The following is a 25,499-nucleotide window of genomic DNA, read 5'->3' as shown; positions in this document are numbered from 1 at the left end:
TGTAACTCCATTCAATATATACCACATACCATCCAAACCATGCAATACAGAATTATTAATTTCCTTTTGGACATTATTATGGTGCTCTCATCATGGTATATTAGTTCTTTACAAATATTAATGATTTTATCTTCACAGCATCCAAGTGAAGTTTTATTATTATTTTCATTTTGTAGATGCATAACGGAGACACTGGAAACCAAAATTGTCAGCTAATTTTGGTTGCCAAATTTGAGATATTAGGGCCTGATTTCTGAGTATTACACATTTTACAGCACTGTAGATGGTCAAAGCACAGCTCCCATTGACTTTAGTCACAATTATGAGTGTTCAGCATTTTTGCAAATCAGACCCCAGGATCCCAAATCAGGCACCCAGAAAATGAGGAACACACGTTGGTCACCTGTGAAAAGTTTGGTTTAAGTGACTTGCCCAGCATCACATAGAAATTCAATGGTAGAGACATGGATAGAATCCAGTTCTCCAGGGTTGCATTCAAATTGCCTTAAGCACAAGATCTGATTTTCTTTTTCTGAAATCCCCTGTCTAATTCACTACACACTTTCTAACTTCTGCAACAAACAATGCGGGGGTCCTACAGACAACAGCCTCATTCACTACAGCATCTTGATTCAGCCACAGAGAACATCCTGTACTTGCAAGTTCTATAAGACTGAATTCTAGAACCCAAGATGTTCTAAAAGGTTTTCAGTTAAGAGGTCCAGATACTCCCTTCTTTACTTTCAAAGCAATAATCTTGTAGCGATAAACTTCATGCCCCAATAACATCTGATATTAACAATAAAAAAAGAAAAGCTCTGTTCATTGGAAGTATTACTTCTGCTTCTCTCCCATTTGAAAATCCTGATTTTCCACTATTAGCATGTTTAAAATGTCCCTATGAAAATGAAAAGGTGCAAGAAACTGGAACCTGAGTTATTTCCACTTTTAAATAATAATGGAGCCTTGTGTGAACATTCTACCATAGGTTCTTCTTCTTCTTCCCTCTTTTGAAGCTTTGGAAGAGATCTTGTTGCATTTATGACTCTTTGGCCAAGTGATATATACTTTATAGATTAAAGAGGGTCTGTCAGCCTTCCCAAGTCTATTACATTTTTGCTTAGAACAGGAAAAGAAAATGCAAAAAGCATTTTAGAGATTAATTGATTTCTTCCTTGTTTAATCTTGACTATCTTCTTCCTACACACACACATTCAAGAACATCCCTCTCCTATTCGCCATAGTGTTCCTGTTCCCTCCAAACTTCATCCTTCACTCAGAGATCACACTAAAACTATGTCTTTGCAAAACGAGTGTATTTTTACATCACGTTCACTAACTCAAGATGTCAATATCACTGTAATATCCTCATAGAGAAAAGGCAAAAGTAGTTTGTACATTGATGTAGGCGGTTGAGGTCAAGCCTATGTGCCGCACCTGAGATTTACTTCAATTAGCTACGCTGAGGGAAAAACTACTGTGCCTTGTCTTCCCCAGGATTTTACACTGGGTTAGCTATCTCCAGTAAAAACACACCTATTTTTTTTACAATGAAAAGCCGTCCTGTTTAAGAAATCCACCATCAGTCTTAGGTCCAGGTTCACTAAAGCAGTTAAGCACATGCTTAACTTGAACTATGTGCTTTCCTGACTTAATTTGGTAGCCATTGCAGTGGTGGGCCTTGCCAGGCTGAACTGGACCTCACTGAAATTCTTGATGTTATATCTCTTCCCCACTTTTAAAAATAATCTTTAAATGTTTATATCTCAGAGCTGTAATTTTTAGTTGGATCACTACTGGCTTCCTTATTACTTTTTCCTCTTGTAAGTCCCCTCTCCCCTCATTCATTTTGGACAGCCTCTTCCCATCTTGACTGACTTTTATTAAAGAGGCAGAATGTAGCCTTCTGTAGCCATGAAGCAATTGCGAAGGAATGAGGGAGAAGTTGTGTGTGTGGCCCATATCGGAGTTGATAGAATTGCAGTCTCTCTGTTCAGGGGAGTGCAGGGGTTGTTACTGGGAACAACCTACCCAAAAGGGGTTGGGGAGAGACAGGGAGTAGGCTGGGCTATAGCTTTGTCCCTTCATGCATTGATCAACCAGCAGAGCTGACCAGAGGCATTGGGGTAGAGTGGAGTATGATGCACCCCTTAAAGAGATGTTGCAGAAGGCTCTTCTCCCTGTGCAGCCCAGCCGCTGGGCTTTCGGAATGCTTCCAAAGATGCCCTGGGGTGCTTCATTCAGGGATCCGGCAAGCAGGCAGAGTTGCTAGCAAGAGAGCTATTAGATGTGCTGAAGCTCAGTACCATGGTGGGCGGAACAAGGATGCCTTGCCCAGAAACCTTCTGCAAAGGCTTCTGGAGTACCTACAGGAGCGCTTCATCGAGATGTCCCTGGAGGATTTCCTCTCAATCCCCGGACATGTTAACAAACTTTTCTAAGTAACTATACTGTCTGCGAATGCGTCCCAAGTCCTCAGGGCAAATCAATCATTAAAAAAGGCTTGCTTAAAAAACACTGTTTGCTATTTGCAAAGGTACACTCACCAGAGCTCCCTTCCATGGCGTCATTCTCTGGAATAGTTGCTTGTGAGGGCTGGGAGCAGGGTAATTCCGTCAGGGTGATAAAAAGCTCCTGGCTGCTGGGGGTCACGGAGTGCTGTGTGCTCTCTGCGAGGTCTTTCTTCTTCCTCTTCATCTTCCCCGTCTGACATGGCAGAGATTACAACCCCCACCTCGGAATCCACGGTCAGGGGTGGGGTACTTGTGGCGCAGCCCCCTAAAATTGCATGCAGGTCATCATAGAAGCGGCATGTTTTTCGACCTGCCCCGGACCTTCCGTTTGCTTCTTTGGTTTTCTGGTAGGCTTGTCTGAGCTCCTTAACTTTCACTCTGCACTGCACGGAGTCCCTGCTGTGGCCTTTATCCGTCATAGACTTAGAAATTCTTTCAAATACTTTTTCATTTCGTCTTTTGGAACGCAGTTCTGTTAGCACTGAATCCTCTCCCCATATAGCGATCAGATCCATTACCTCCCGAGCAGTCCATGCTGGGGCTCTTTTTCGATTCTCAGGAGACTGCATTGTTAACTGTGCTGATGAGCTGTGCGTGGTCACCTGTGATGATGAGCTCTCCACGCTGTCGAAGCAGGAAATGAATTTCAAAAGTTCGCGGGGCTTTTCCTGTCTACCTGGCCAGTGCATCCGAGTTGAGAATGCTGTCCAGAGCGGTCAGTGGTGCACTGTGGGATAGCTCCCGGAGGCCAATACCGTCGATTGCGGCCACACTAACCCTATTCCGATATGTTAATACCGATATTAGCGCTACTCCTCTCGTCGGGCAGGAGTACAGAAACCGATTTAAAGAGCCATTAAAATCGATATAAGGTGCCTCCTAGTGTGGACGGTTGTGGCGTTAAATCGGTTTTAGGCTCCTAAAACCGATTTAAACGCCTAGTGTAGACCAGGCCTCAGTCTTGACTGCACCCTGGCTTACATTCCGAAAGCCCCAGCTCCACCAGACTAAGTCCCTCCTGTAACCTGTCCCTTTCTCTTTAGTTCCCTTCATTATACTACACGGGCACTCGCCCTTATTATGGGCTGTGGCTAAATGCCACAATCTAGCCCCAAGTACTCAGAAGTGGGTTTTTTTGTTTGTTTTAATGTATTTTAAATTGTTTTAACTCAAGTGCATTGGTGGGGTGTGAAGGCTGAAATAGTGAGCAGGAGCATTTTATAAATAAAACTGCCATTCGATTTTAGTCATTATCATTTTTTATGATCGTTTTATTAGCGAGTAACAGATTGTGTTTGCACTGCCCCTCTTTGGTTTGCATCCACAAAGATCGAGATTGCCCAAGAGCATTCACTCTGTCTGCACCCAATTGGATCCCTGCATGGAGAGCGTTCCCTCATGCATTTGCCCAAGTCTCAGCTTGCTGGCTATGTCCTGGAGAGTAAAAATGAAGAAATAAGATACTATTTCAGTGTAGTCCCTGCCTTGGGTTTCTTTTCATTGACTTTTTAGAGAACAGACACATGTTCTGGACCAAAAGAGGCCAAATTCTGCTCTCCAACAGCCAATGGAACTGTTGTTTTTTAAAAGGAAAGTAAAACAAATGCCTCCCTTTGGTAACCTGAGCACTCTGCAGGGGAGGTCTGAAAAGAACATACTCAAAGTGTCTCACAGGGAATGAAACACTTTGAAGAAGAGAGTGCTTTGTTCCTTCCTACAACAGCTAAACTGTGCCTATCCTTATTTCAAGTGGGCAAATGGGAATGGGGAAAGAAACATAGCCAAAGGATAGAGAGGGTTGGTTTTGAGAAAGGAAAGACATGCTGGGAAGGATCACAAACCTCATTCTGCCCAGATTCCTCAAATAACTGGAGAGCAGTGGTTCCCAAACGTAACTGAGTCACATACCAATTTCTTTACAAAACTGTTGTGAAGTGAATTGATGGAACATAAAGCTCATGTACCTCCAGTGGTAATGCGCCATTGTTTGGAAACCCCTGAATTATAGAGACTGCTTACAGACACCTTATTCTTGAATCCATGGGAAAGTGTTTTCTAATGGTTACAGCTGTGCCAGTTAGAATCATGAGTCCAGAGTGATTGTGATGCAAGAGCTAAACCCACGAGTCCTGACTGCCAGTCCCACCTCTCTCGCCACTAGACCATAATCCGCACCAGGACTGAGACTAAAGGTCAGAAGGTCTGACTCTAGTCCATGAACTCTAAATGCTAGATAAAACAGCCCAAGAGCCAGGAATAGGGTGTGCATAGGGAGCATGTGTTTAGACATCTTTTGTGTGGATAGCACCCAAGTTCTCTCTTATACATGCTGCTGTACTTTTGGTGTCTTTCTCTCTTGCCAAAGCATTGAGGGGACTTGTCAAGGAATGTTTAGAATTTTCTGATTCCCATGGTGGTTCCCTCTGACCAGCAGTTGCTACTATGTGGATAGTCAGGCAACTAGATCCCTCTCATCTTGAAAGTCTGCAAAGGGTCCTATTGAACTCAGTGGGACTTCTCACAGGCATATGGGTCCACGCATGCAGCAGAGTTTGCAGGATTGTGGCTGAAAAGGGGGGCTGGACTAAAAATGTAGACTTAAAGTCACTCATCATTCTCGTGTCAGATAAAGAAAAAGAGAGAGAGAGAGAATTCCAGGTTCAAAGAGTGGACATTGGTTATATTGTACACGGATGACAATTAGGAGGGAGTTAGTTTGATTTCATTCTCCTTTTTTCCTTATCATAGTTCAAACCAAATACTACGACAGGTTCTTGATGAAAACTTTAAAGATTCAGGAAAGGGGAATGGATGATGTCTCCCACCACAGCTTGCAGTCATTAGCATGTTATTATTTATTTTTATCTCTATTATTTATACTACAGCAATGGCTACAGGCAGTAAATGAGATCAGGGCCCCATTGTGCCAGGGAATATACAGACACATAGTGAAAGACTGTCCTTGCCTAGAAGGGCTTATAATCTAAAAAGAAAGGACAGGCAAAGAGTGGAAAGGAAGCCATAGTGCAGTCTGGAGAATCAGCTGGTCAGGTTTTCATATTGTAGAGGTCTCACTCTGATTTCACACCTGTTTTACACAAGTGTAACTAAATAGATTGTAGTAGAATTGCTCTGGTTTACACTGGTTTAAGTGGGAGAAGACCGAGACCCAGGTGCCCTCAAAATAACTAAAACAAAAACAACAAAACACCAATCGAAATTATGTAGCAAAGGTAGAAGCTAAAAGAGAAAGAAAAAGTATCCAAGCCCTAATTTATTTAAATTATATATTCATCCACTCCTGTTTAAACACCACATGCTGAACTATAAAATAATTCTCTTCAATATGCTTACATCCCCCACCTTTGTTTTTGTAATTTTACAGCTGCAGGGAGCCCCAGGTGCTGTTTTCAAAGAAGATTAAGGTACTGAATCATGAAGACTCCATTTCTAATCAACCAAATCCATTGTAGCTAGGGATTTCAATTTAAATATCATTACATGTTTCAGAGGAAGTTTTGAAAAATGGAGAGAGAAGAAGAAAAATTATTAACGGTAGTCTGAATGAAAAATTGCAGCAAAACATTTATAAAATGGGATGAAATCTTAGCGCACCAATTGCTGGAGTCTTTCTCCAGCACAGAGTGGAGGGAGGCACACATTTTGTAGTTCTGGATGTTGTTTGGTGGGGATTTCTTAGCAGCCAACTCCAGCTAATGCCAAATCCCAAAAGCTGGTGAATACCTTCAACTTCTTGTGGCTTCAATAGAAGCTAGTGATGCACAGAACCTCTTAGGAATTGGCCTACATTGTACAGTGAATGAGATTAATTTGAGAAAGTATTATGTTACTACCCACACACAACATTCCCGTGACATTTGTGTCATGCAGCAGTGTATGGAGGCTAAAGTAGGAGACATCTGGGAGAGAGAGAATTAAAGTTAGGTATGAAAAGATGACATAAGAACATGTGATCCATTCCCCATCGCTTATTCCCAGCTTGTGGCAAACAGAGGCTAGGGACACCACCTCTGCCCATCCTGGCTAATAGCCATTGATGGACCTATCCTCCATGAACTTATCTAGTTCTTTTTTTGAACTCTGTTATACTCTTGGCCTTCACAACATCCTCTGGTAAAGAGTTCCACAGGTTGACTGTGCATTGTGCGAAGAAATACTTCCTTTTGTTTATTTTAAACCTGCTGCCTATTAATTTCATTGGGTGACCTTTAGTTCTTGTGTTATGAGAAGGAGTAAATAACAGTTCCTTATTTACTTTCTCCACACCAGTCATGATTTTATAGACCTCACTCATATCTCCCCTTAGTCGACTCTTTTCCAAGATGAAAAGTCCCAGTTTTATTACTCTCTCCTCATATGGAAGATGTTCCATACCCCTAATAATTTCTGTTGCCCTTTTCTGGACCTTTCCAATTCCAATATATCTTTTTTGAGATGGGGCAACCACATCTGCACTGAGTATTAAAGATGTGGGAGTACCATGGATTTATATAGAGGCAATATGATATTTTCTGCCTTATTATCTATCCCTTTCTTAATGATTCCCAGCATTCTGTTAGCTTTTTTGACAGCCGCTGCATATTGAGTGGATGTTTTCAGAGAACTATCCACAGTGACTCCAAGATCCCTTTCTTGAGTGGTAACAGCTAATTTAGACCTTATCATTTTATATGACTAGTTGGGATGATGTTTTCCAATGTGTATTACTTTGCACTTATCAACATTGAATTTCATCTGCCATTTTGTTGCCCAGTCACCCAGTTTTGAGAGAGCCTTTTGTAGCGCTTCACAGTGTGCCTGGGACGTAACTATCTTAAGTAGTTTTGTAGTGTCTGCAAATTTTGTCACCTCACTGTTTACCCATTTTTCCAGATCATTTATGAGTATGTTGAACAGTAATGGTCCCAGTACCGACCCCTCAGGGATACCACTATTTATCTCTCTACATTCTGAAAACTGGCCATTTATTCCTACCCTTTGTTTCTTCTATTTTAATCAGTTACCAATCCATGAGAGGACCTTCCCTCTTATCCCATGACAGCTTACTTTGCTTAAGAGCCTTTGGAGAGGGACCTTGTCAAAGACTTTGTGAAAATCTAAGTACACTATATCCACTGGATCCCCCATGTCCACATGCTTGTTGACCCCCCTCAAATGATTCTAGCACATTGGTGAGGCATGATTTCCCTTTACAAAAACCATTTACCCTTTACAAAATGCTTGTTTTGCTTATTGTTTAGTTTTGTGCCAGTAGGTGGCACAGGGGTGAGTGGCAAAGTATTTTCTATGCAGAACATTCTAGCTATATAGCCAGAGACTGGAAACTGATGGCAAATTTGAAAAATGGATTAGTTCCTACAGGTTTTTTTGTTTTGGTTTGTTTTTTTAAATCTTGGCAATGCAATAATAGAATCATAAAAGAATAAAAATGACATTTGTATGAAGAAATAAATCACCATGTATGAAGAAAAATAAAAAAAACCTATCTCATTTCTTAATGAAAAAGTGCACACAATAGTAAGGAACATTTTTGAAAAGGAGAAGAGAAAATATTAATAAGGATGGCTGACTGCAGTGCTGCCTATTGTGAAATTTCTGCTTCTGCAGAATCCACTGAATAGGAATGCAGATTAAACTGATTTGCTGCATGGCAGGGAACTTTCCAATTGGTCTTCACTCTCTCTAGAACTACATTTAGACAGTATCTTGATGGCTCTGACATGCTTTAAACATCTCTGATCATGGACTATATTAATTTCAAATTTCACCCATAAGATTTTTTTTTAAAGAAAGCTGATATAGTTGTGGGAGGTTAATTGTATCTGCTAAGTGTCTGAGTAGCCCAAAGAGATGGCGGCATGTAAGATGTATTTACAGTGGGAAAGACGTGGTTGATGTCCTGAAAAAAACGTTATGGGGCTTGATCCTGCTCTCATTGAAGTCAGTGGAACTTTTGCCATTGACTTTGATCAGAGCAGGAACAGACCGAAGTGAATACACAATCAGTTCTCAGGAAAAAAAAAAGTCAGCTGAGGCTGTAATGTTCACAGCCATGCTATGGAGTTACCTAGGATGTGAAGCTTGCCTACTTCATAGCTGCTCTAGTTAGGCCAAGCACATTGCACACACCAAGGGCTCCTTGCATTCCTCCATTCTACCCCACATGCTCCCTTTGTACCACCCTCCCATCCTCCTCTATTTCAGGGACTAATTCCCCCCTGCCAAGGTTTCTGGGTATCCCCCAGTCTCCCCTCCCATACCAGAGTTTCCCATTCTCCCCTCCCCCATGCCCTCCATTCCCTTTTCTCCTTATGGCAGGGGCTCTGTGCGCCCCCCATTCTTTTCTTCCTCCCCTTGCCAGCAGCTCTGTATGCAACCCTAGTCACATGTTGTCCCCTGTCAGGGGCTCTGTATGCCCTGCCTTCCTCTCATCCCAGGGTCCCCCAAACTTCCCCTGCCAGGCATTCTGTGTGTTCTCATTTTCCCCATAGCAGGGCCCTTTCTTGCCCCACATGTCAGGGGCTCTGTCTGCCCTAGTCCCCCTTTTCCTCCATGCTAGGGATTCTGTGTGCCCCCTCCCACACACCAGGGTCCCCAAATTTCCCCTTGCAGGGGTTCTGTGTGCCCTTCCATATCCCCCCATATCAGGGTACCCCATTCTCCATCCCCATGCCAATGTCTTTGTGCTTTCCTCCACATCCCCTTCCCCGCCCCCAGACATTATTATTTGTATGGGATATAAGTCATTCAAGGTGTTAATGTGTTAAACTCTGTTGGGAGGATGAAAAGAGATAAGATGGGAGTATTGTTATGCTGGATGGATGCCATCAACCAGTTTGATCTATAAACAATTTCAGAGGCACTTGAAGATGCAACTGTGCTAAAAAGATGACAGGTGCTTCATATGTCCTCCATTTTCTCTCTTTTGGTTTTTCAATTTCCATCAAAATCAATTGGTTCTGGCCACTGAGGTCTAGAACATTCCCTGACAATTTGGAATTGATCAGATGCAGCAATCAAAAGTTGTTGGATTACATACATATAGACAGACAAATGTTGAGTATAAGGCCTTTTCAGGCTCAGCCAAACACATGCAAGCTGGACATAGGTTTTGTTTTTGTTTTTAATGTAAGTGGTTTGAATGCTATTAGTCTATGAAGAGCTCAGAGCAGGTGAAGTGTATTTTAACTAGGATAATCAAAATCAAAATGCAAACTAGATGCACAAAATAATCTCAGCTGCACCCATTTGACCACTGGGTGCAGCCTAAAGGGGTGAAGGGCTTAAAGGAACCTGTTTCAGTTCCCTGATCTTAGGGTCTATTCTACACCAGCCTGGCATGTTTTAGAGCAGCTTTCAGGAAAGATTCCCATTAAGTTCAACAGGCTTTGGATCAGGATTTGTAAGCCCAACTACTACTGTATGGAAGTGCGAACTCACAGGTTAGTGCTAGTTATTGTTTAATTTCTGTGTGTCCCCTTCTTTTTCAATGTGGCAGGATAAAAATAAAGGATCTTTCTCACCCTGACTGCCTAAAATTCTTAATAGACTAATTCAGATCAGTTCAAGGAAGTTTTGGAAAATACCATGATGGTTAAAGAAGAATCAATAACAACAAATTCCCACTCTTTATGTTCTTGGCATATTATGTGTCTTTTGAGATACTGGGTCTCTTCTGTAACTTTTGAAAACTGCAATATGCATAACTCCAGTTCCCATGGACATTTTTTTCCATGATGATTGAAGTCCAAGGCCCAGTACCTAGAAATATTTAAGTGTGTGCTTACTTTTATACTTTTGAAATCATTCAGCTGAGATATATGCATAAAGGTAAGCAAGTACATAAAAATGTTTGCAAGAGAGAAGCTTCAGGAATGTCATACTCCTGTATCTATGAATACAATATAGGGCAAAATGTTATCTTTTTCCCTCAGGAAGAGCTGCTGTTGATTGAGGATTATTGTACAGATCAGTATTAATTTAGAGAAAGAGAGAAGCATTTTATATACACACTAGATGAAATATATTAATTCCTTTGAGAGTAAGTGCATTGGAAGTCTGGAATATGGAAATAAGCCTTCCATGGAGAATTACTATAGTACCTGAAAATTCCTGGAGAAAAATTCATACAAGAAACTTCACTTTACTTGGGACTCACTATTAACTAGGTTCACTCTGTAGAAAAGAAATATGAAGTCTGAAATATTTTTGCTAATGGTATTTTAATCAAGTAAGAGACATCCCTCATGGATCCTTAACTTGAGACTTAAAAATCTGCATTTAAATTGAGATTCTAAAATATATAACCCAAGAGCCTATGAATACCTTTTCTCATATGTACTGTATATAGCAAGTGTGATGTCTTTTCTTCACTTTTATTTGTCATAACACACTAGTTATCAAGAAGTTAATGTTGAAGATTTAGCTAAAAGGAGAAAGATGAAGGTTGGAAAATAATTGAAAAAAATGGGAAGGGAATTGGTATCTTGCTGGCTTGCATAACAATAGCATTTTACAGCTAACTAAAAAGGCTGTGGTCCTGATTCACCTTTGCTCTGGACCTTGGTTTTTACACTGGTGCAAAGTCAGTGTAAAATGCTACCATTACAATTGGAATGCACTTGGCATTCCGTTTATACTGGGCTACATGACTACACATTTGGTGCAGGAAAATGGTGAATTGGGTCTTGTAGATGTAATTATCTAGCCTGATTTATATCACAACATGATGATAAAATACATAAGTTATTCTGAAGCTGCACGACCAGATCCTCATCTGGTGTAAACTGGCATAGCTCCATTTACTTCAGTGAAGATACCCTGATTAACACCTTCTGAAGATTTGGCCCATAGAGTTTTTTTTTAATTTGGATTTTTTTCTCTTACTGTCCAAAACTGTATTTGTTTTGTGGATGTAGATGGTTTCCATGTGCAATGGCAGCAGAGTAGGGTGGGAAGTGCTGCACCCTACAGCCTTGCAATAGCACTGGTCTCAGTGGGGGGAACAGTACTTGATCTGGAAATGTGGAGGGGAGTTAATAGATGGTTATATCACATACATCAAGGCTTTTCAGTTGAAAAAGGTGCATCGGAGGGAGGTTATAAACACCGGGGGAGAGGGGTTAGAACATTTGGATCATACCCTCACTTTTTGTAGGGTAATCTGTGACTTTTGAGAACTTGTGTCCAGGGCTTCAGCCCGTTTCCTCTGCCACTTTAGACATAGAAGGGTCATGGTGGTGGTGCTGCAGGTGACTCTGTCCCCATAGAAGCTACTTCTCCATCTCAACACCCACACACCTTGGCTCTCCTCCCCAGCCAGGATACCTAACTCCCTCATGTCCTTCCAGAATCTTCTTCCCCAGCCCCTCGAATCACATAGGCCCCAAATACTCCCTCCATGGAAAAGCAGCTTCCTGGAGTCAGAGACAATTAGAAGAGATATAGGGCAACTGGGAGACTGTCAGAGCATCCCTTGCTAAGGCAAGGAGCAGGCCTAGCAGAGGTGTAACAGTTCCAGTTCTCCAGTAGAGGAGATCAGGATTTGGGGCATTTGCTCTCTTCTCCTTCAGGAAGACCGATGAGACTACATCTGTAGCAGCAGCCAGTTACACAGGAAGTCTGTGGAAGAGCTGTGACTAGAATCCACGTCTCCTGATTCCTTTCATTCTTACACATTTATATTAAAGCTGGATGGAAAGCAAGGGGGAAAATGGCAATTAAAATACTTTTTGCCCTGTTTTTTTCACTGATGTCATATTTTTTAATGTTGATGTTTCATTTGGCTCCTGTATTTACAGAGGGCCTGAAATAATAAAAGTAAAACTGGATAGAGTCTGAAAGCAGAAGCAGTTTCTGGTCTTCTCTTCTGATGGCTTAGTTGCTTGGACTTGGATTTTTTTTTTCTTTAAATCTTATCAGGTTGTGTTATTGTGGGTAGGCTGCTGCAGAAAAGCAAGTTTTGTCCTGGACTACAAAAACAATGTAACCTGAACTTCTTGGCCTGTGGTTTAAACACAAGACCATCCTTTCCCCCAAATGCTGAACAAATGATGGCCTCTATTTTAGGAGGGAGTTTGGGAGGTAAAATCAGGCACTTGAAAGGGGAAAAAGTGCACTTGTATTTATGCCAAGTGGCAGGTTCATTATAATCTGTACAGTTTTTAATTTCCCACCACATTGGCAATGCTATTAATAATCCTTGGCAACTAGAATATACTTTCCAAGTAGTCTGAGGATTTGTAGAAAAGTTTATTCTGAAACACACAGATGTGATAAATTATTAGTTTACGTTACAGCACTACACGTCAGAATCATAGAGTTTAAGTCACAAGGGACTACCAGATCACCTCGTCTGACTTCTTGTACATCACAGATGACCAGCGCCACCCAGCACCCACACATTAAACTCAACAACCAAAATGTAGGCCAAAATATTATAGTTCACAGAAACAGACTGCTATATGCCACAGAGAATAGGAGGAACTGAGGTGCACCAGTGTTTGAGGCCCCTGCAACAGCAGATAAATGATTAAGTGAGATGCACTCAGATGATCTTGGCAAGAGACCTGCACCTAAATGCTGCAGAGGAAGGTGAAAAAACCACAAGGTCACTGGTAATCTGACCTGGAGGAAAATTCCTTTGACCCCAGGTGATGACTTAGACCCAGAGCAAGTGAGCAAGAACCAGCCAGCCAAGAACCTGAGAGAGAGAATGCTCAGTGCCCACCCTGTCCAATGCCCCATCTTGAGCTGTGGCCATCCCTGATGCTTCACAGATAGAGATCAACATCCCTTTCCTCAGAATATGCGAGAGTGGAAACAAAATCCCACATTTTAAAAGTAAAAGTTGTGCAATTCTGAGGTTGAATTAGGAGTAAGGATTTATGGGGGCGGAAATGGCCTGCCTTTTTGGCAATTTGATTGCAACCAACTTGAAAGTTCTTAATTAAGCACATGGCAAATGAATCTGAAGAACTGTTCAGAAAGCTGTTCCTTTTTTAATATTTGTATTTTGACCCCCAGTCAGGATCATGGCTGCATTATGCTAGGCATTGTATAAACACATCAAAAGGCATGGTCCCTGTCCCCTAAGAGCTTACAATCTAAACAGACAACACAAGCGAAAGGAGGGGGAAAGAAATGCAATATACAAACAATGTGGTTAGGATGATGGTTGGGAAAAGTCATGTCAGTAACACAGGTTGAAAATTTATATGTTTGGAGGCAGGAGTGGATGTGACCAGAGGAAACGAGTTACTAGGAGCAAGACAAGAGGAAAAAGGAGACATTCAGGGGTTCAAGAAGGGAGAAGAGGAAAAGGGGAAGAGGATATATGGAGAGGTCAGTGGGGAGAGACCATGATGGAAAGCTAGAGAAGGTATCCAATCAGCAGAGAGGAAAGAATGTCCTGAGTCCAAACTGTCAAAAGAAATCTGCTTGTATGACTTGTTTCCAGGAGATTCAGAAGATGCGTGACTTCTCTGCTATGATTGCTCTGGCTTCAGCCCAGGATGAAGAGGGGAAATCTTTTGCTTCCAAAGGCCAGCTATAAAGTTGAGTGAATCATGGATTTTTTTTGGCCCAGAGGCAATTCAAACCAAAACCATGCCAAAACCAATTTTTTTAGTCACATTAAAAAGAAAAATAACCCTCAGAAATTTTTTTATTTTGAATGGACCAAAATGTTTTAGTTGATTCAGAATGAGGTTTTTTCAACTTTTTCACTTCAATTCAGCAGATGTTTTTAATCCTTTGTAGGTGGTTTATTTATTTATTTATTTATTTTTAAATTGGCCAGTCATTGTGCAGTGGTCTGCTGTGACGTTAACACCATTTTTATTAGTGGTGTTCAGGGATTTCCCTACAGCCCCCCTGAATTTCCCCAACACCCCCACCCCCAGTCTTGTGAACTAGTTACATGCCAAACCTGGTGGCTGAACTTTGCGACTTTGTACTCACCCACAACTATTTCACATTTGTGGACAATATATACCTTCAAGTCAGTGGCACTGCTATGGGTACTCGCATGGCACCATAGTATGCCAACATTTTTATGGCTGATTTAGAACAACGCTTCCTTAGCTCTCATCCCCTAACACCCCTACTCTCCTTGCGCTACATTGATGACATCTTCATCATCTGGACCTATGGAAAAGAAGCCCTTGAGGAATTCCACCATGATTTCAACAATTTCCATCCCACCATCAACCTCAGCCTAGACCAATCCACACAAGCGGTCCATTTCCTTGGCACTACTGTGCTAATAAGCGATGGTCACATAAACACCACCCTATATCGGAAACCTACTGACCGCTCTACTTACCTACATGCCTCCAGCTTCCATCCAGGACACACCACACGATCCATTGTCTTCAGCCAAGCTCTAAGATACAACCACAATTGCTCCAATCCCTCAGACAGAGACAAACACCTACAAGATCTCTATCAAGTATTCTTAAAAACTACAATACTCACCTGCTGAACTGAAAAAACAGATTGCTAGAGCCAGAAGAGTATCCAGAAGTCACGTACTGCAGGATAGGCCCAACAAAGAAAGTAACAGAACGCCACTTAATACCCCAACTAAAACCTCTCCAGCGCATCCTCAAAGATCTACAACCTATCCTGAAAGATGATCCCTCACTCTCCCAGATCTTGGGAGATAGGCCTGTCCTTGCTTACAGACATCCCCCCAACCTGAAGAAAATACTCACCAGCAACCACATACCACAGAACAAAAACACTAACCCAGGAAACTGTCCTTGCAACAAAGCCTGATGCTAACTCTGTCCACATATCTATTCAAGTGACACCATAATAGACCTAATCACATCAGCCACGCCATCAGGGGCTCGTTTACCTGCACATCTACCAATGTGATATATGCCATCATGTGCCAGCAATGTCCTTCTGCCATGTACATTGGCCAAACCGGACAGTCTCTACACAAAAGAATAAATGGACACAAACCTGACATCAGGAATCATAACATTCAAAAACCAGTAGGAGAACACTTCAACCTCTCTGGCCATTCAGTAACAGATTTAAAGGTGGCAATTTTGCAACAGAAACGCTTCAAAAACAGACTCCAACTAGAAACTGCTGAACTTCAATTAATATGCAAACTAGATACAATCAATTTAGGCTTAAATAGAGACTGGGAATGGCTGAGCCATTACACACATTGAATCTATTTCCCCCATGTTACGTAAGTGCTTAGTCCTGCTGTGGGGACAGTGTTCCTGTGGGTACATTGTTTTTGTGTAAGAGACAGCCCAGACTGCACTAGCAGCGAGGCTCCCCGACTGAGAGTTCAGCTGAAATCACTGAGAGCATGTGGAACCTCAAGAGACCAACTCGCAGAGGTCACAGTGGCAGGTGGCAGCAGAAGGTGACTGTGCAGGGCCATTGGCAACAGAGTGGTGGAGTGAACGAACAGCCATGGCCAGAGCGAACAGTGAGCAGCTGGAGGAACGAGCAAGGTGCCTTCTTGCCCCCCACCTGGGAGGTGTACTCACGTGAATTAATTTTTACATAAGAATGATCATACTGGGTCAGACCAATGGTCCATATAGCCCAGTATCCTGTCTTCTGACAGTGGTCAAGGCCAGGTGCGTCAGAGGGAATGAACAGAACAGGGAATCATCAATCATCCATCCCCGGTTGCCCATTCCCAGCTTGTGGCAAACAGGCTAGGGACAACACTCAGAGCATGGTGATGCATCCCTCTCCATCCTGGCTAATAGCCACTGATGGACCTATTCTCCAGGAATGTATTTAGTTCTTTTTTTAATCCTGTTATAGTTTTGGTCTTCACAGCATCCCTTGGCAAAGAGTTCCATGGGTTAAACTTTATGTTGTGTGAAGAAGTACTTCCTTTTGTTTTTTTAAAACCTGCTGCCTATTAATTTCATTGGGTGACTGCTAGTTCTTGTGTTATGTGAAGGATTAAATAACATTTCCTTATTCACTTTCTTCACATCAGTCAAGATTTTATAGACCGCTATCATATCCCCCCTTAGTCGTCTCTTTTCTAAGCTGAAAATTCCCAGTCATTTTAATTTCTCCTCCTGTTTCATACCCCTAATCATTTTAGTTGCCCATCTCTGTACCTTTTCCATTTCCAATATATCTTTTTTGGGATGGGGTGACCAGATCTCACAGTATTCAAGGTGTACAAGTACCATGAATTTTATATTTTCTGTCTTATTATCTATCCCTTTCTTTAAAAAGCAACGGTTTCAGAGTAGCAGCCATGTTAGTCTGTATCCGCAAAAAGAACAGGAGTACTTGTAGCACCTTGGAGACTAGCAAATTTATTTGACCATAAGCTTTTGTGGGCTACATCCGATGAAGTGGGCTGCAGCCCACAAAAGCTTATGCTCAAATAAATTTGTTAGTCTCTAAAGTGCCACGAGTACTCCTGTTCTTTTTAAAAAAGCAAACAGAATGTTGGGAATCGTTGACAGCCGCTGCACATTGAGTGGATGTTTTCAGAGAACTATCCACAATGACTCCAAGATCTCTTTCTTGAGTGTTAACAGCTAATTTAGACACCATCATTTTGTATGTATAGTTGAGATTGTTTTCCAATGTGCATCACTTTGCATTGATCAACATTGAATTTCATCTACCATTTTTGTTGCCCAGTCACCCAGTTTTGTGAGATCCCTTTGTAATGCTTCCCAGTCTGCCTGGGACTTAACTATCTTGAATAATTTTGTATCATCGGCAAATTTTGCAGCCTCACTGTTTACGCATTTTTCCAGATCATTTATGAGTATGTTGAACAGTAATGGTCCCAGTACCGACCCCTCAGGGATACCACTATTTATATCTCTACATTCTGAAAACTGATAATTTATTCCTACCCTTTGTTTCTCATCTTTTAACCAGTTACTGATCCTTGAGAGGACTTCTCTCTTATCCCATGTTGGCTTACTTTTCAAAAGTCAATTTAAATTAAATACATTTTTTAAAAAAAATTATATGTTTTGAGAAATCTAGACCTCTTATATGTTTTGGTGTAACTTGCAGTATCCTTATGTTAAATTTGCATCATCCTAACAAAACATTTACTTTATTCATATCTCTTTTATATATCTCATCGGTCCTGACACACACACCCCGTAAATTCGAACACCTCCCCTAATTTCAATTCCTGGGGAAACTACTGCTCAGCACCGCTGCCAGGGACAGGACTGAAACAGTTCCCATCCCAGACAGCTTGTAAGTCTGCTTGCCCAGGGGGCCTCTGTCTGGGCTCGGTTGTGGGGGTGTTGCTTAAATGTGGAAACCAATGCAGATTGCCCCAATGCCTCCTGTCTGCAGCACAGGCCCACCTGGGACATGGGGTTTATTACAGGTTAAGGGGGAGGTGGTCCCCCTTGATCAAACAGTGGCAGAGACTCCCTGATTGGATGCCTAGGCACTACCACAGTGGGCTCTATATAGAGCTAGAACTGGGCAAACAATGGCTATTTCAGTTCAGTGGCACTTATGAGAAATACGTTATTTTAAAGTTTTGTTTTCGGTCAAACTGAATGTGAAATTTTTCAGACTTTTCAGTGACTCAAGGACAGTCCACGGTGGGTCTATTACAGAGCAGAGATTTGAACTGTTGCCTTTTACAGCTAGGGTAAATGCAGCCTAACCACTGGACTAAAGGCAGAGAACACCACCAGCAGCACCACCTTTCTCCTCCTCTCCTGGCTCTTTTGTGACTGGCCAAAACTGTATGTGTCAAATGCGCTATTCATTTCAGGTCACTCGGAACTGCATTTTTTGTTTAATAATCCTCTTCATCCAAAGAACGTCACCCAGTTTGACATAGAACACCAAGAGCTAAATTCACAATGTGACTGAGATGTGGTGACAGTGAACGTCACCAAGCCTAACTTTTGGATGATTTACAAAACCTGGGTTGGTGCCTGGGCTCTCTGTAGAACAACTGGGGAGAGACAGACACCTGAGAAAGGGATTCACAAAAGCTGGCAGTGGAGAAGACTCCAGGTTCAAGTCCCACCCTCTAGCTGAGGAGAGAAGAATTTGAATGGGGATCTGCCACCTGTCAGGTGAACACACTGTTGAAGCTGTTCCATGGTGGTGGTGGTGGGGGGAATAATCAAAAAATGATTGGTTCAGGGAGCCTGGACACTGGGTCTTCCACCTCCTCATCCTTCCCTCACCCTCTGTAAGCTCACTTAGAGGAGCCTGATTGGGTCCCACAGCCAAGTTAGGTGGTCAAACTCCTCCCGCCCTGGTGTGGGTGCTGCAGGGAGCATGCTCAGAAACACAGATGCCTAGTGAACTTTTACTACAAAAAATGTCACTGTCGAGCAAGTTTAGGACCCTGCAGTGGTGAGCAGCAGCTGGGTGGGGGGTTGGGCATCCCAGTGGGGCCTGATTCTAGCTATTAGGTGCCTAAAGCAGCAGTTAGGCACTTAAGCCCTGTGGTGAATCTGGCCCCAAGAGGTCGGCAGAGCTGGGAAGGGATATGAGCTCATAGGAAGAAGGAATCACAACTGGGAGGGGCTCAAGAAGTTTTGGGGTCTTAACTACGTGGGATCCCCTCTGAGCCATTCCCATCTCTTGGAAAGCAAAGCAGTTCCTCATAGACTTTAAGGCCAGGCGGGAACACTGTGATAATCTAGTCTGACCTCCTTCATCTTGCAGGTCAAAGAACCTCACCCATCCCCTCCTGTAATAGACCCATAACCTTCCCAGGCCTTTATGGCTTGGGACAAACCAACCAGTACTTGGTTTTGTCAGAAGTTGATCTCATCAGGTTCCTTGGGCTAGATACCTCAATAAATCCCAGGCTTGAGAAGCTCCTTGTAGCGGTATCAGCTACAACACCTTCCCTGGGCCCTAGTGCCACCCCATCCAGCCTCTCCCCCCCGCTCAGTGATGCTGGGGATGGCTAGCCAATGGGTTGCTTGTACTTGAGGCTGCTATCCCTTTAAGGCCGGAGAGTCCTGCTGTAATAGTACCTGCCTCTCTAAGGGGGTTAGCAGAACCTTCTCTCCAGCCACTAGGTAGATGGCCCACATTCTCCACTCCAAACCTTGGCCTTGCTACGTTTCTGTGCTGCAGGTACTCGAGACCAGGAAGCTCAGCTAATATGTGGAATGCAGGCACAGTGGACTGGGGTTTAAGTTGCAGGGCACCTCAACTATCCAAGCCTCAGTTCTTGAGATCTCTGTTTTCCACAGTTTGGCTGTGGCCATTCATTATACTAAAGCCCCCTTTAATTATTAGTATCTTCCTCTCCCCTGCTCCGACACCTCAGCCCCATGACATCTCAGCTCTTGGATGGTGTGCTGTAGAGAGGGGAAATTGGGGTTAATCATACTCCATTTGGATGGCACTCCCCTCGGGTCTGTGGCAGATCTCTCCCTCTTTTGCTCTTTGGTTCAAGGGCCTCACTTCCTTCCTGCCCCGGCCCCTCCCTCGGATCTTGTGTCTGCCAACAGGGAAATGCCAAACTTCAACTTTCCATCACCCCAGGAAAGCCCTGCCCCTTATCTCCTAGGAAGTTACTCTTCTGAGCCCTGTGCAAACCAAGTACCCCATGGAATCCCTTGCTTTCCACCCTCTAGTATAAACATCTCTGGGACATTTCCCCCGACTCTGACACTCTTCAATGTCTAGCACAAGGTCAGTTTCTGAAAACTTAGAGGGTTTGCTATTCTCCTCCTCCATGGGTTGTTGGCTTTTATTCACACACGTGGCCAAAAGGTCTGTAAGGATGAGACTTCGGCCATGCATCTGCCAAGGAAGGATTGATTCTTGAACCAGACGAGGTAAAATAACAAATCCAGTGAGCTAGTCACACCATCACTCTCATTGAAGCCCCAGGCCCCGCTTTCATCTTGGAATCTGGGGTTAAACGTCATACCCCAAGGAGAGTCTCTTATCATCAGTCTCTGTGTCCCAGGACAACAAGCCATTGCTCTCAGCCACTTTGGCCCATGCTTACAAGGCCCGCTGGTTGCTAGGGAGATGGTGGAATTAGTGGGCCCCTTCTGTTAATGGGCATGCTGGCAAGGTGGGATTCAGTAGTATGGAAACCGGAAATAGTATAAGGGACTATACTATCAATCAAACCCTAACTCCTCCCCTTGGTGGCTTAAACCCTGCCCCTTGACGCCTTAAGCCCTGACCACCTGTCACTGGAAGTCCCACCCATGGGAAATATTACTTCTGGGGTCAAGGAGGACACATGACCGGAAGCAAAGTGTGTCATGTGACCCCTCTAAGAACTCCTCCCACTGCCCTCTGCCAATCAGGAGGGGTTTCTCCCCCGTAGGCCCACACCGAGAGGAGATTTGTCCAATCAGGGGTGTTCCAGGGCATGGTGACGCATCCGGAAGTGGTTCGTGTGACCTCTCTAAGAACTCCTCCACTGCCCTCTGCAAATCATGATGGGTTTCGGCCACACAGCACCGCCCTGAGAGCAGATTTGACCAATCGGTTGTGTTCCGGGACGGGGTGACCTGCCCAGAAGAGGGTCATGTGACCCCTCTAAGAACTCCTCCCAGCACCCTCTGCCAATCAGAGCGCAGCACCATCACCCCATAAGTCCCAGCAATCGGGGCAGAAAAGGCCATCTTTTACCAAGAACATGTGCTTTAGAAATTGTGGAAACATGGACTCCTTCACCACCCAGGTGAGAACTTCAGACTTTGTGTTAGCCCTGAGGGCCTTTGGACTTGTGTGGAGAAAGCACTCCATGAGCGACAGTTCCGACGAAGGCCCTTTTTCTCAGCCGTTGATGGATACGCCAGAACCCGAAACCCAAACCCTCGTGAGGCACCCCGATGAGCATGAAGGCCTCTCATTGTCCGCCCCCTAGAGGTGGAATATGAACACAGCTCGGGAGAGTCACCAGAGGACAAGATGAACAGAAAAGATGTCGCTCAGGTAAATGAATGATTCAGAAGTGACGGTTGATGATGGGGTGTAATGAGGTTAGGAACCGGGAGGTTGTGTAAATCTAAAAACAAGCAGTAGGGTGCTTACATTGTTTCTTTTCTGAAAATCTCTCAACAGCTCGACGATGCTTTTCTAGGGGCCTTTGAGAACTGACATCGGTAGCTCTGTGGGAAATCATGCATCAGCTGTTTTTGCTCATGTCTGAGACACAGATCTCAAGAGGAAAATCCGGAAAAGGACAAAATGGAAGAATGAACCAGCTCAGACTCCCTTATGGTAGGGGTCATGGTGTCCATTTTTACAGGCGGCTGTAAAAGGTCGTGTTAAACCAGGCGATTAATAAAACTTATTTATTTAAATGTGTCTATATGAATGTGTCTCCCTTCATATTTGTGTTAAGAAAAGACGGTACCAGTAACAGTCATTTCTACACAGGCAGCTCTGTTAAAGAAAATATATTACACCCCCGGGGAAGTTGGGAGCTTCGGCGGGGTGAACCCTCTTTCTCAAGTGGCCAGAAAGCATAGTAAAACTTTAAATAGAAGACAGGTAACAGCTTGGCTTTCAGACAGGGACACTTACACTTTACACATTTCCACCCCACCATCAACCTTAGCCTGGACCATTCCACACAAGAGATCCACTTCCTAGACACTACAGCACTAATAAACGATGGCAACCTAAACACCACCCTATACCAGAAACCTACTGACCGCTATACTTACCTACATGCTTGCAGCTTTCATCCAGACCACACCACTCAACCCATTGTCTACAGCCAAGCTCTACGATACAATCACATTTGCTCCAACCCCTCAGATAGAGACAAACACCTACAAGATCTCTATCAAGCGTTCTTACAACTACAATACCCACCTGCTGAAGTGAAGAAACAGATTGACAGAGCCAGAAGAGTACCCAGAAGTCACCTACTACAGGACAGGCCCAACAAAGAAAGTAACAGAACGCCACTAGCCATCACCTTCAGCCCCCAACCAGCAGTGTATTATCGCCTAGGCCAACAAGGCCTAGGCCTAGGGTGGCAAATTTGCTCACGCCCCCTCCCCAACTCTCTTCCCCAAATCCCTGGCCCGCCTCCTCCCCCAGGCACGCCGCGCTTCCCTCCTTCCACCTCCCTCCCAGGCTTGCCATGCGAAAGTGCTGGGAGAGAGGGAGAAGCGAGTAGTGGCGCACTTAGAGGAGGCGGAGCAGAGGTGAGCTGTGGCCTGCGGGGAGTAACCTAGGGGGGGTCCCAGGAACCGCTCTCCGCCCCAGCTCATCTCCACTCCACTGCCGCCATCCCCCGAGTGCGCCACAACTCCCCTTCTCCCCACTCCCTCCCAGGCTTGCCATGGGGGAGTGGAGGTGAACTGGCGCGCGGTGGGGAGAGTGGGCAGCAATTTTTTGAGGGCCTAGGGGCGGCAAATTTGTTAATCCGCCACTGCCCCCAACTAAAACCTCTCCAGCGCATCATCAAGGATCTACAACCTATCCTGAAGGACGATCCATCACTCTCACAGATCTTGGGAGACAGGTCTGTCCTCGCTTACAGACAGCCCCCAGACCTACAGCAACCACACACCACACAACAAAAACACTAACCCAGGAACCTATCCTTGCAACAAAGCCTGTTGCCAACTCTGTTCACATATCTATTCAGGGGATACCATCATAGGACCTAATCACATCAGCCACACTATCAGAGGCTCGTTCACCTGCACATCTACCAATGTGGATGGGCCATTACACAAAGTAAAACTATTTTCCCATGCTTATTTTTTATCCCACTACAGTTCCTCACATCTTCTTGTCAATTGCTGGAAATGGGCCATTTTCATTACCACTACAAGCAGTTCTTTTTCTCTCCTGCTGATAATAGCTCACCTTAACTGATCACTCTCCTTATAAGGTATATGGTAATACCCATTGTTTCATGTTCTCTGTGTATATATATATCTTCCTACTGTATTTTCCACTGCATGCATCCGCTGAAGTGGGCTGTAGCCCACGAAAGCTTATGCTCCAATAAATTTGTTAGTTTCTAAGGTGCCACAAGTACTCCTGTTCTTTTTTCACTTTACACAAACCGTCTCAAATACGTTTTAAAAGAAACAAGACCATTGTTTCAGATGTGGATGTGCAATGGCAGGCAAATTTGGTGGATATGCACTGGTTCTCCAAATGCAACAGTGGTTTTAAGTACATCTTAACAGTGATAGACATTCTATCCAAATACGCCTGGGCCTTAGGCCTAAAAGACAAGACGAGTGGTGAGGTATCAAAGGCCTTTCAAGCTATTTTCAGCAAAGGTTGCGTGCCTCAAAAATTACAAACCGATCGGGGGGAAGAATTTTTAAACAAACCTTTAAGCAGATTATTAAAGTGGCATGGAGTTCACCATTTTGTTACTAATAATGAAGTCAAAGCAGGGGTTGTAGAGCGATATAACAGAACTTTAAAAACTAGGATGTGGAGATATTTTACAGCCCATAACACCTTTTGCTATATTGATGTGTTACCTGACTTTAAAGAGTTACAACCAGAGTTTCACAGAACTATACGTACCAGACCCGCTGATGTTAACCCTTCAAATTCTTTGAAGGTATGGAAAACAGTTTACGGAGATGGTTTAAAATAAAACCGGTTGTTGCCCCTTTGAGAAATGCGACTACGTGAGACTATCTAAAACCAAAGGAGCTTTTGAAAAAGGTTATGAACAGACATTCACCGATGAGATATTCCTTGGGCATGCCTAGCCTTGCTCAAAACATGTTTCAACAAGCACAGACGTGTATCTTGCGATGATTTTCATAGCCATGTTACCCAGTAAAGCACCCCAGGTGAGGGGTTTAAAGACAATTGATGTTTGGTGTGTGTTTAAAAAAAAAAGACCAATTCAGAAAAAAGTACACAGATTATTATTTTTTTAATTAAAATAATCGCTCGTGAGGTCCCCTAAATCAGGGGTCCCCAACCCCCGGTCCGCGGCCCGGTACCGGTCCGCGGCCTCTTAGAAACTGGGCCGCGAACTGACCCAGTGGACGCCTGCGGGAGGTCTACCCGAGCCGCGGGACGAGCGCTCCCTCCGCAGTCATGCCTGCGGGAGGTCCGCTGCTCCCGGGGCTCCGGTACACCCCCCGCAGGCATGACTGCGGACGGTTCGCTGGTCGTGCGGCTCAGCTGCACCGCCCGCTGCCACGCCTGCGGGAGGTCCACCGGCTCCGGTTGAGCTGCCGCAGCCGTGCCTGCGGGCGGTCCAGCTGAGCCGCGCGACCAGCGAACCGTCCGCAGTCATGCCTGCGGCAGGTCAACCGGAGCCGGTGGACCTCCCGCAGGCACGCCGGCGGGCCGTCCGGCTGAGCCGCGGGACGAGCGCTCCCGACCGGTCCCTGGTCCTCAAAAGGTTGGGGACCCCTGCCCTAAATAATCCCCAGAGGGGGATTCCACTCACCCTCCCTTTTCACAAATATCACCAAGTCAATGTCGTGGTACAGGCACTACTCATGCACCCTCTCTAAGGGGTTGTATAGTTCTAAGCGGGCATAAGCGGTGGTGAAACAGGCTATGAAGACATTGGTATTGCCAGAGACAGAGTACTGGTCTTTTGCATGCTTCCAAGACACACACACGGTTTCATCGTCGATAAACTCACAGGATGAAACCTTGTAATTGGGGGAAAAACAGGTACTGAAAGAGTGGAGAAATTGGAGAGGGTCCAGAGAAGAGCAACAAGAATGATTAAAGGTCTTGAGAACATGACCTATGAAGGAAGGCTGAAAGAATTGGGTTTGTTTAGTTTGGAAAAGAGAAGACTGAGAGGGGACATGATAGCAGTTTTCAGGTATCTAAAAGGTATCCTTAGCCTCTAAGGATAGAACAAGAAGCAATGGGCTTAAACTGCAGCAAGGGAGGTTTAGATAGGACATTAGGAAAAAGTTCCTAACTGTCAGGGTGGTTAAACATTGGAATAAATTGCCTAGGGAGGTTGTGGAATCTCCATCTCTGGAGATATTTAAGAGTAGGTTA

This window comes from Mauremys mutica, chromosome 1 (genome assembly GCF_020497125.1).
Source record: "Mauremys mutica isolate MM-2020 ecotype Southern chromosome 1, ASM2049712v1, whole genome shotgun sequence".
Classification (NCBI taxonomy): Eukaryota; Metazoa; Chordata; order Testudines; family Geoemydidae; genus Mauremys; species Mauremys mutica.
The sequence above is the reverse complement of the archived record's forward strand: the minus strand, read 5'-3'. Positions refer to the sequence as shown.